This window comes from Egretta garzetta, unplaced genomic scaffold, assembly GCF_000687185.1.
Source record: "Egretta garzetta isolate BGI_Z169 unplaced genomic scaffold, ASM68718v1 scaffold21, whole genome shotgun sequence".
Taxonomy (NCBI): Eukaryota; Metazoa; Chordata; class Aves; order Pelecaniformes; family Ardeidae; genus Egretta; species Egretta garzetta.
In genome coordinates, this window is record NW_009258668.1 from 1118209 (window position 1) to 1128692 (window position 10484).

Here is a 10484-nt window from a genome sequence, read left to right on the forward strand (position 1 = left end):
CTCTTTTGGAGCTCTGAACCCTTTCTGCTTCACTTAATTAACCTGGAAGCCTTACACCGAGGGTCAGGCCCAGTGATTTGGGCAGTCATTTAGGTAGGAGGAGACCCTCCCTCTAGTTTCTACATCAATAAATGTCAAAGGAATTAACACGGGGCAAGTCTAAACAGCTCATTTCAGTGTGTGTCTCAGTGCCTCATTCAAGGCGCTGAATTCCCCAGGGTCACAAGGCTGATGAAGAGGCACATCTCCTGCACATCAGGTCCCTGCCTACAAAAGGCAAACCTGTCCTCTCTCTGTGCAGGGTGCCAAGACCGTCATCAAGGAGGGCAAGGCACTTGGACAACCCAGAGCATCTCTGGCAGATAAACGCTGGTTCGAGTCAGACTCCTGGCAAGGCTCAGCCTGCCTGCAGTTGACAGGTCTAATTTCTGTTAATGTCTCACAACTATAGCTCTGGAGGGTATTTAAAGATCCAGGGCCTGAAACTCATCCCTCCTCCAATGCAAAGCTAATGTTAGACACGAGAAACAGGAGCAAGGTGCCCAGTACAGATGGAAGTTGTCCCAAAAGCTCAGTGGGGTACCAGATGGGTGGGAGGGGACAGACACTGAACGTTGAGACTGATGCACATAGCGTCTTCAGTGGGCTTTGATCAGGTGTTTGTAGGAGAGATGCTACACACCACTGTTCTGTGGTGCACAGATTCAACAGCAGCATCATGGGCACATCAAATCCCACTGACGCTAATCTGACATGACTACAGTGCTCAAAGCCAGCAATTCCTCATGCCCGCGTCGTCCCTGGCTAAGTCCCTGGAACGGGAAACCAGCCAGGAGGTGACTGCCACAAGTGTCTCGAACATCGTGAGCTGCAACCTTCAGGTCTTGAAAAAATAAGTTTGTCCTTCAAAATTAGAAAGCTTCTCACTTTTGAGACTGTCTGTTCCAAACAAGCAGCAACACACTCATGTGCTGTGGAGGAAAGCATGATGAAAGCCACAGCAAACACAGCCCAGCCTGGGGAGCCTCACGTCCAGCAAAGAGCTTCCAGCACTGAGTGCACAGAGCCTGAAGCAGATGCTCTATGAAAACTGGGGTTTGCATTGTTAAACATCTTCTAGACCTCCTCATTCTAAGTTAAAAGATCGCCTTCTACCTTACCCTCAAAACGTAAACTGAAATATATCATCTGCAGAGCAAAACACCAAGGAGGGCAGCTTCCAAAATACCTCCTCTGCCCTCCTCACCCTTGCAGGATAAGCAGGAGAAAACATGTGCGTAGGTTGTCAAAGTGTTTTGTTGGCCAACCCAACCTAACTACAGAGAACAGGCAGCAATGGAGTTGTACAACTGAGGGGACAGTTTGACTCCAGGCTGTAGACACCCTATTACATGGGAAGGTACAACCGTTTCCTATCCAGACACAGAGACATCCTACAGAATCTTATCTCAGACTCATTCCATCCATCTGAATTTTTGTACCAGGACTTTTTAGACATTTAGGATACAGTTCTGTGACCTGGGAAAAAAAAACTCTCCTTGTTCTCCAAACTGCCATGAATACTTACTATAACCTCTCTGGAATGAGGATCACCAGCTCCCCACTTGGACAACATGGAGACCAGCTTTCCTTCATGCTGAAGCCACTGGTGGCAGATGAGGCCCAGCTTTGATCTCAGCAAGTAGTAGGCATCCTTGGAAAAGGTGAAGGACTGTCCTACGCAGTGCCTTGCTGTACCGGGATACAGGGGAAGCAGCCTCTGAAAGAGGCCAGCATGCTTTTTAGTCTGCCCGGGGAGACACGAAACAGCTCATATTTTAGATCCAATAACTGAAGATACCATGAAAATCTCTTCTAAGTAACCACAGATAAATTACCATTCTGAAAACATAAACTTTACTACATGTGAGTAAATACACTATTTGACTCATTCCACACGCTACTTTCTGAGTAAAGTCAAGTCCAAAATTGAATTCTTGGAAGAGTAAAGATTTATACACTCTTTTTTCCCCCCTCCATTAGTCTTGCCAACTGTCAAAGCGAGTGACAATTTTAGTGTAGCGCAGTATTTGAAACCTGGATGAGCAATAAAAGCCACCACAGCACTAACACAGCCAGAATTATTCACTTTGAGGCGTTCAGGCCTGAAAGTCATCCCGGACTACAGCTATAGATTCTCTGGGACTTAGTAGCCCCTGCCAAGCTGAAAACAAACAAAAGAAACCTCATAAATGTTAACACGTCCACGCTCATCACTGCTGCTGCATTCCTTCAGCTGCCAGCTTTTCAAGCCAGAGAGAAGCTGTCAAATCTCACAGTCCAACATTGATCACATTAGAGATTAATTGGCTCGTTTTGGTTTACTTTTGGTTTGTAGGCTGTTAGAGCTCCTCTGCTCAGGGCAGGCGCCGACACCAGATGCTGGTGCTCCCAGGGAACGTGTGGGAGCAGACGCCTGGGTTTTTGTAATCACTGTGAGTCCGATTGTTTGAAAGGGATTTATTTATATCCTATAGTCAATGTATTTCCTGAAACGGGCAGAGGCTGGGGAACAGCGTTGTCTCAACCAGCAACTCTGATCAAACACAGACACTTTGTTTGAGAAGTACTTGAACTTTAAGAAACCTCTGAAAGACATTTTGGCAGCATCGTTAAGCAACAGGACATTGCCTCTGCTTCTGCCTCGTGTGCAGGAGAGAGCTGGCCAGGAGAGACCATTAGAGAGGACCACAGCAACTCAAGTCTGTGTGTCTCAGATCAAAAGAAGTGCAATATTTTACTTGAATACCTGATTCTGTGCTTAATGAGATATTATTTATTGAGATGCCACAAAGTCTCACCTCTGCCTCATTTTAACTAAAAACCACCACAAATATTTCCATCGCTTTTCATTATGAAACAGTCTCAATAAGCTCAAACCACCACTAACAGGGAAAAAAAAAAAACCAAAAAACCTCGTATATTTAAAGTATAGAGATTCTGGCATAAAAACAAATGGGACAAAAATGCCTGAATACAGCTAGGATGGAGATTAAAAGGAAGTTTCCAACCGTGAAAGCAGTGAAAATCCAGAACAGCCTTTCTGTGAAGAGTAGTAGAGCCTTAAACTATAGAGCTTGGTATTTTTCTGAAAAGGATTATGTGACACCATCTCCTTGGCAGAGATACTGCAGCCGGTGATCCAGAAGGGAGGAACGTTCCCATGACTTCCCTCCGAATCCCTCCACAGGCAAACGCCAGGTTGACGATAACCATAGGACTGATAGCTGTGTTAAGGCTGCCCATCAGCCCTACACACTGCACGTAAGTAGATATACACAGTATATTGTATTTACATTGTATATCTAACCAGAAGCAGCATCTGGTATTGCTACCCACTTCTCCACTGCCTGGGGGGGGGTTGTGTGTCAGTGGCACCTACTTTTCCCTTCTCCATAGCAATGGAAGCCCTGGATGCCTAGCCCATATGTGGTCTCTAAACCACAGTCCTCTAGAGCCAAGGGAGTCCTCCACCAGTATCCAAAGGCTTCAGGGACATTTCTGTGCTTCCTGAGGGGTTTGCAAGGCGCCGGCCTGCAAGTGTCAAATTCAATCAGTCATTTTTCATGGGAAGCGCAGAAATCCTGGGGCAGGTATTATAACTTTGGATCCACGAGTAATTTAAGTGAATAAGGTTGCGCAATACATTTTTGTACGTAGCATACTGTCGTGGTTCAACCCCAGCCGGCAGCTCAGCCCCCACTGATGGGAGTGAGCGAGTGGCTGGGGGGGATGGGGGAGAGAATCGGAAGGGTAAGAGTGAGAAGACTTGTGGGCTGAGATAAAGACAGTTTAATAGGGAAAGCAAAAGCCACGTGCACAAGCAAAGCAACACAAGGAATTCATTCCCTGCTTCCCGTGGCAGGCGGGTGCTCAGCCATCCCCAGGACAGCCGGGCCCAATCACGCGTAACGGTGACTTGGGTAGACAAAAGCCATCACTCCCAATGTCCCCCTCTTCCTTCTTCTTCCCCAGCTCTATGTGCTGAGCATGCCATCACACGGTATGCAATAGCCCTTGGGTCACCTGTCCTGGCTGTGCCCCTCCCAACTTCTTGTCCCCCCCCAGCCTATTCCTGGTGGAGTGAGGAACGAAAAAAGCCTTGACTATGTAAGCCCTGTGCAGCAATAACTAACACATCCCTGTGTTATCAGCACTTTCAGCACAAATCCAAAGCAGCCCCAGACTAGCTACTGGGAAGAAAATGAACTATCCCTGCCAAAACCAGCACACCTGCAAAAGGGAATCCTTTCAAAATTTACTTATATAGTGTCATCCGTTCTTCACTTCCAAACGTCTTTAAGATGAGCTAACAAAGTTTCTTGAACAATCCCTAAAAGTCACAAAGACTGTGCAGAAGGGCCCAGCGGGCATCTACTTGAAATTAATTATGCTTCTACAATATTCTGATTTCTCACTGAGTTGTCAAAGGGAGCAAAAGCACAGACTGCAAGACACAAACGGCATGGGAAAACATCACCCCCAACTTCATTCACAGTGCTGTTTGGTCTGGCCACATGTCACACATGGCAAATCACTCCATGCTTCTTGAGCGTCCTTGAAGAAAAGGGTACATAGAACAAGATTAAGCTGGTCAAGATCTTCCATTTGACCTGGAATCACAAACTGGTGGGAAGAGCCTATTCCATTTCCTTGAGGACAGCTGTTATTTACAGAGCACGATCGGCAGCTCTTTCTCCAAAAAGCAAATGTATTTTAAAGAATGTATTATTTGAAGTAGGCAACTGAAAGCTTCCTGGCTCTTTTCCTTTCTGCAAATGCTCTGGATATTCTTGCACATTACGGCAAGGGAGCATGCACTTAATAAAATGACAGATTGGGGAGCCAGAGACCCCTGGGTTCACTCCTAGGGCTCTCGCACCCGCGATATGCAGACTGGAGGAGCAGCAGACCATGGACCTCCCCCTCCTGAACAGCAGTAACGGAACTGGACTTTCTCCACTCCCCCTCCTAAGAAAAGAGACACCAGAGTCACTTCCCCCTGCTATGGCTTTGACATATTATCCACTGTAGAGGCACAACACTGCGAATACGCCTGAAAACTGAGCCGTCTAGACAGTCTAGTCTGAGCGACAATGATTCCAAAGGGAAAGGCCATAAACACTCTCATCCTAGAAGAAACCATTACTGCAGAAATAAACCCATTCCATATAAATTGGGCCCAATTCTAAACCATCTTGTGCTCCAAACTGCAAAGCTCTTCAGACTGAGTAATAACATCCCTATTCAGGGAACGCTGAAACAAAGCACTCCGAACAAAACCACTTTGGCAGCTCGACTGTGGAAAAGCTGTTCGCCACTATTCCCTGGTGGGACCCCCCCCTCTCTGCAGAGAGGCTCTGTACATTAAGCTGAGCTGCAGAAAGCACTCTCGGCGCACCAGCTCGCTAGCAAGATGCTGCAAGTGGTTTATTCCAGCTGCTAACAGCAGCTGCGTTGTCAAAGTGATGCATTAAATCCCAGGGCTTCTGCAGATCAACGCTGTGCGGCCAATGCCATTTGTACCAAAGCCTCCCCACTTCATTCATGCAAGGGTATCCTCAGCATTAGCAAGAGCTGTCCCCATGTGTCCCCAAGCTTTTCCTCCAGAATCGGCAGTCAAAATGCGGGAAAGGACTTATTCTAAACTACTGAATATTTATTGCTCATAAATGATTGGGAAAATCTGACTGCATCCTACCTTTCAATGTGCAAATCTGGTACTTCGGTAGGCTTCGTTTTACTAGTGTGCCATTTAGATTTTAATGAGCCAGATCTCAGGCATTAGCTTCTGGGAATGTATATGAAGTCATTATGTGTATGGATTGTACATAGAGTCATTGAAGCCAGCCAGCCACTGTAAAGCAAATTGCTCTTCCATGTTGTTTGACCTCCAGCAGGGGCAAGACGGGACATGTGTGACAGCTGGGAAAGTATCCTGTTCTCAGCCGCTTGGGGCTTCACAGGACTGAGGCCATTCCATTTCAGGACACACCCTCACACCCTTCAGGTGCTGGACAGTGAGCATGTGGCAGAAGCCTTCTCCTACACTGGAATTGCCCTATGATCTCCCACCTAATACCACCAGATTTAACTTTCTCTACCAGTATTTCCTATCTCCAGCTTTTATCTACTGGTCAGTGAAAATCCATGCTGGCCTCTTTGTCATCCCTTGGTTTTCCTTCAAGGGGAAGAATATTCTCTACTGGATAGAGGAATATTCTCTACTGATAGAGAGCTGAACTGCAAGCTACAAGTCCTGGATTTTGCCCCTGACTAAACTACTGACCTTGGCCAAGTCTGACTCCTTCCAACCTTTTGTCTTTTTGTCTATGTAGACTATTCGTTAACATGTCAAAATTTGGGTGCTCATTCTAAAAAAACTCTCCAAAACACCTTTTTCCATGGGGAGAGAAAGATAATTCCATAAGATAACTCATGTTCTCCATAGGATAACTCACGTTCTCCTGAGAACTATTCTCTGTGTGTTCTCTTGTCTCCACAAGGAGATTAATGGTTGGTTTGCACTAAAACCTAAACTAAACATGGGCAAGATGAGTAGCATCCTTCTTGAGTACTTTTATGGTAGCTGCCCTAACTGGAGTTCCCATTTCAGTTGAAACCTCTGGCTGCTACTGGAGCACGATAACGAATGCAAAATTCTGGTACTCAGCTCTGCCTTCCGGCAACCTGTGGAAGCTGCTCTACACAGCAAGACCTCCTCTGCCTCCACATCATTTCCCCAGTGATTTCACTACATATGCCGCTGAGATGTATGCGTTGTAGAGCTCTTTTGTATTAAAAACATTTTAAAAAAATGTGTATTTCTGTTTCCTCTCTCCCAAGCCATGGGAAAGCCTCAGCATCCAGAGGTTCTGAAAATCAGTTCCTAACTCTAGGAAAGTTAAAAGTTTGCTGATGTTTGCTCCAGAAGTGCAGTAGGCACGTTGAAAGTCAGGAATCAGGAAATGTGCTCTTCGGAGACTACCTCACCAAGAGCAAAGGCTGTCTGTTCATTGAGATGGCTTGTCTGGATGCAAATCTCTACTTTTTGAAGATGCTTGGGCGCCTGCTTCCTCAGGCAGCACAAAGCCATTCCCCTTTGAAACAGCATCCAAAGCTGCATTTCACAAGACTTCTATTACACATTTCCTTTTCATCACCAAGACTCAGTTATCTGAGTCTTCTTATGAATACCAAAAGTGGAATAGGGCTGAAGGGTGAGTTGAGAGACAAGTGGCTACTAGATTGGCTATGAAATGAGGACATTGCAAAAGAAACTACAAGGCTTATGGAAAAGGCAAATACACATGGGAAAACAACGGAGAGAATGGAAGAGGGAGATGCACTAGACAAAGGGAAGGGAGAGGGGAGGAAAGCTTTGAAACGACTGGAAAGTAAAGACAGGATGTTTGGAAGCGTGATGGAAGGAGGCAGCAGCAGAACATATTAACATTGTCACTGGGAAGCAGCAAAGGCATCACAAGAAGTGGATCAGATAGGAGGGGAACACACCAGCAGCCACAACACAGCAGCATAGGGGGACTGCAGTAAAAAAGGAGAGGAGGAACATGATGGGAGGGAGACCAGATCTGGATCCTCCTACAGTCAGGATGGGAAAGCAAGAAAGGGCACTTGAGGTCAAAAAGGAAAAAAAAAAAAAAAAAACATAATCAAATGAGGAAGGCAAGGAGGGTTTAGGAGGCAACATTTAGCCAAGCTCAGTGCACCCTTCTGCAGCATTTTCAGACAAGTCTTGAGATGCGCTATAGGAAGAGACAGTTCAGTAAGGCAAATAAACAAGTGTTTGGCACAAGAACTTAGCAACATGAAGGGATAAGATGTCCCCCCAGGACAGGGTTAGAGAGAAAATAGTGGGCCTTATGTGTTTGTGTGTGAGTGGACATATATATGCACATATACATATGTATGTATATACATGTGTTTGTGTCTGTATGAGAAACTTTAAGCATGTAAAATTTGAACAATATATAGTATATAATAATTTTTATATATTAAATATTTAAAATCCTGAAGCCAGACAATCTGGGAAGAATTTTGCAGTACAGTCAGCAAGGTCAGGATTTTCCTCACCTGGATACCACACCAGGTTGTTCCCTCCTCCAGGCCTTCTCCAAAAGAGAACTAGCCTACATAAAAACAACATGTGGGAAGCACTTTGAAAGTCAACACCCGTTGAGATCTTCCACCTTCATGTTTCAAGAAATAGCCCCTGGGTGAGCACACCCAGCCTTTCCACACAGCTTTGCCCCCCTTCAGCTCAGAGCCTTTAGCCCATGGCAGGTTTGCTGCATCATGTGGACATGTTGGTTCTGCCCACTCCACCCACCTCCAGGCCAGCATGATCACTATGGGCTATGGTCACATCCCCTTTTCTTAGCCCTCGCAGGAATATACTCCTGAAGTGTTGGTGCCAGATACTTGAATACAGACTATTTGGTGTGTATCCATCACCCAAAACACTGAGGCAGCCTGATTCCTCCTCTTGTGCACTTACTTTCGTATTCTTTGACAGATCTGCACTTAGAGCAACCTGACCGTCCCATTTAGACATCTGCTGCAAGCTACAGATTAAAAATCTCTTGAATATTGCACAGTAATTCGGATCAAGTATGAATACCAGGGCAACGAGCAGTTTAAGGCAACCTGATCTTTCCTTACGGTTGGCACCCTCTGCCCAGCCATCCAGAAGAGGAGATCAGGAGAGGTCATCTCTATGCATATGCAGCCTTAGCAAGGGGGATTCCTTCTCATTAGAGAGGAAGGGATTTATCTATCTTTTTTGAGAAATATGGAAATAACTTTTTTTTTTTAGCATCTCCAGAGGGATGAAACCTATTACAGTGATAATGACTTCTGAGAATGGGTAGTGAATGCTTATCAACATTTAAGGGGTTAAAAAAGTTGTTTGGTTAATTTTGCATCCTTCACCACTCTTTGGGTGTTATTGGGAAGAGTTTCTGGTTTTCTGCTGTGCAGGGATGAGGGAGCCAGGTAGGCTGCTCCACACAAACCCCAGGCACCGCTCCAAGGCTTCCAGGGGAACATAAAAATACCACGCGGGCCTATTTGGTGAACTGATATTCTTAAAAAGAAATTTCATTCGTCATCATTGACTAAAAATGAAATCTCCAGAGGCCACAGAGCCTAATAGGCAATATTTAGAAACTGAGGCTGAAAATTAAGGCTGTCATGTGGAAATTATTTCCACATGGCTTTAACATATTTCTTCATGAAATTTAATGTCACCTATAAGGGCATTCAGTGACTAGATTTTGTTATTATTTACAGCCCATTATCTAAAGTACAACACACATAATAGCTTCATACAGAATATGAGTATTTAACAGTAGTCAATGAATAAAACTGTCAGCTCACCGTGCCTTACCAACATCGGTGTCTTCGCAGAATAATGGGACATCACGAGGTACAAAAACATTGAGCTTCATTACCCAAAAGGAGAACGCTTTGAACTCGGCAAGCGATAAAGTGAAAAGTATGATGGTATAAATAACCCTGCTTAATACTACCGTCATAAAACACACCGCCCTAATTAACACCACTGCCAGTCCCGCCTGAGCAGCAGCGGCTGTGCTGCATGCTGGGGGTGAGTTCCCAGGTTCGAGCGAGGCCAGTGGTGAGCAAGATTTGCTTCATATATAGCACATCTGCTCTTGTTATCATCGCACTTTTAGCCGTCATGTTCTTTTGAACCTTTATAAAACTTACCCTTGCTTGATACCATCCAGTTCCCCTGTCCCTTCCCCTGTCGAATCCTGCAACCTGGTCCTTTTCTAAACCTATTCTCACCAGTGGAGAGTCTCCACATCTCCCATTTCACGTACAGATGTGTATGTACATACAAGCTCCTCCACCCAGCCCCTTCCACATCTTCGACTCCCATGCAGTTATGTCTTCACCAGTCTTCCCTATAAAGCTCTGGTATTCAAAAAACCCAAGCAACGCAAAGCACAGAACAGAGAGGGTAATCCATGACAAATCTGAACCAGAGCCCAAGCAGATCTGAGGGAAGCTTTCCAGCAGCAGCACGGAGTAAGCACGGCTTTCTCCCTCCTCAGATGTTATGACTGTTCCATACACAAACACCTCCGATTGCCCTCTGCTTGCAAAAAGGTGAAACTTGTCATGAGAGAGTGTGTCGCGGATGGAGTGAGAGGGAGGCAAAAATAATGTGGTTTATTGGCGTAAAACAGTGAGTTAACAAAGTTCAGTGGTAACTGCGACAATAGTTTGAGATTCAATGGCAAGGTACACTTGGTTATTTACTGCACAGAGGACAGGGTCAGACAAAGCTGTCAGGGAGACCCTCCCGTTGGGTCAGGAGGTTTAGAAAAGATCCCCTTGCTTTCTAAACTCCCTCAGAGAGGAGTCTAGGTGCGGCTCGATCCAATCCTAGTCCCAGA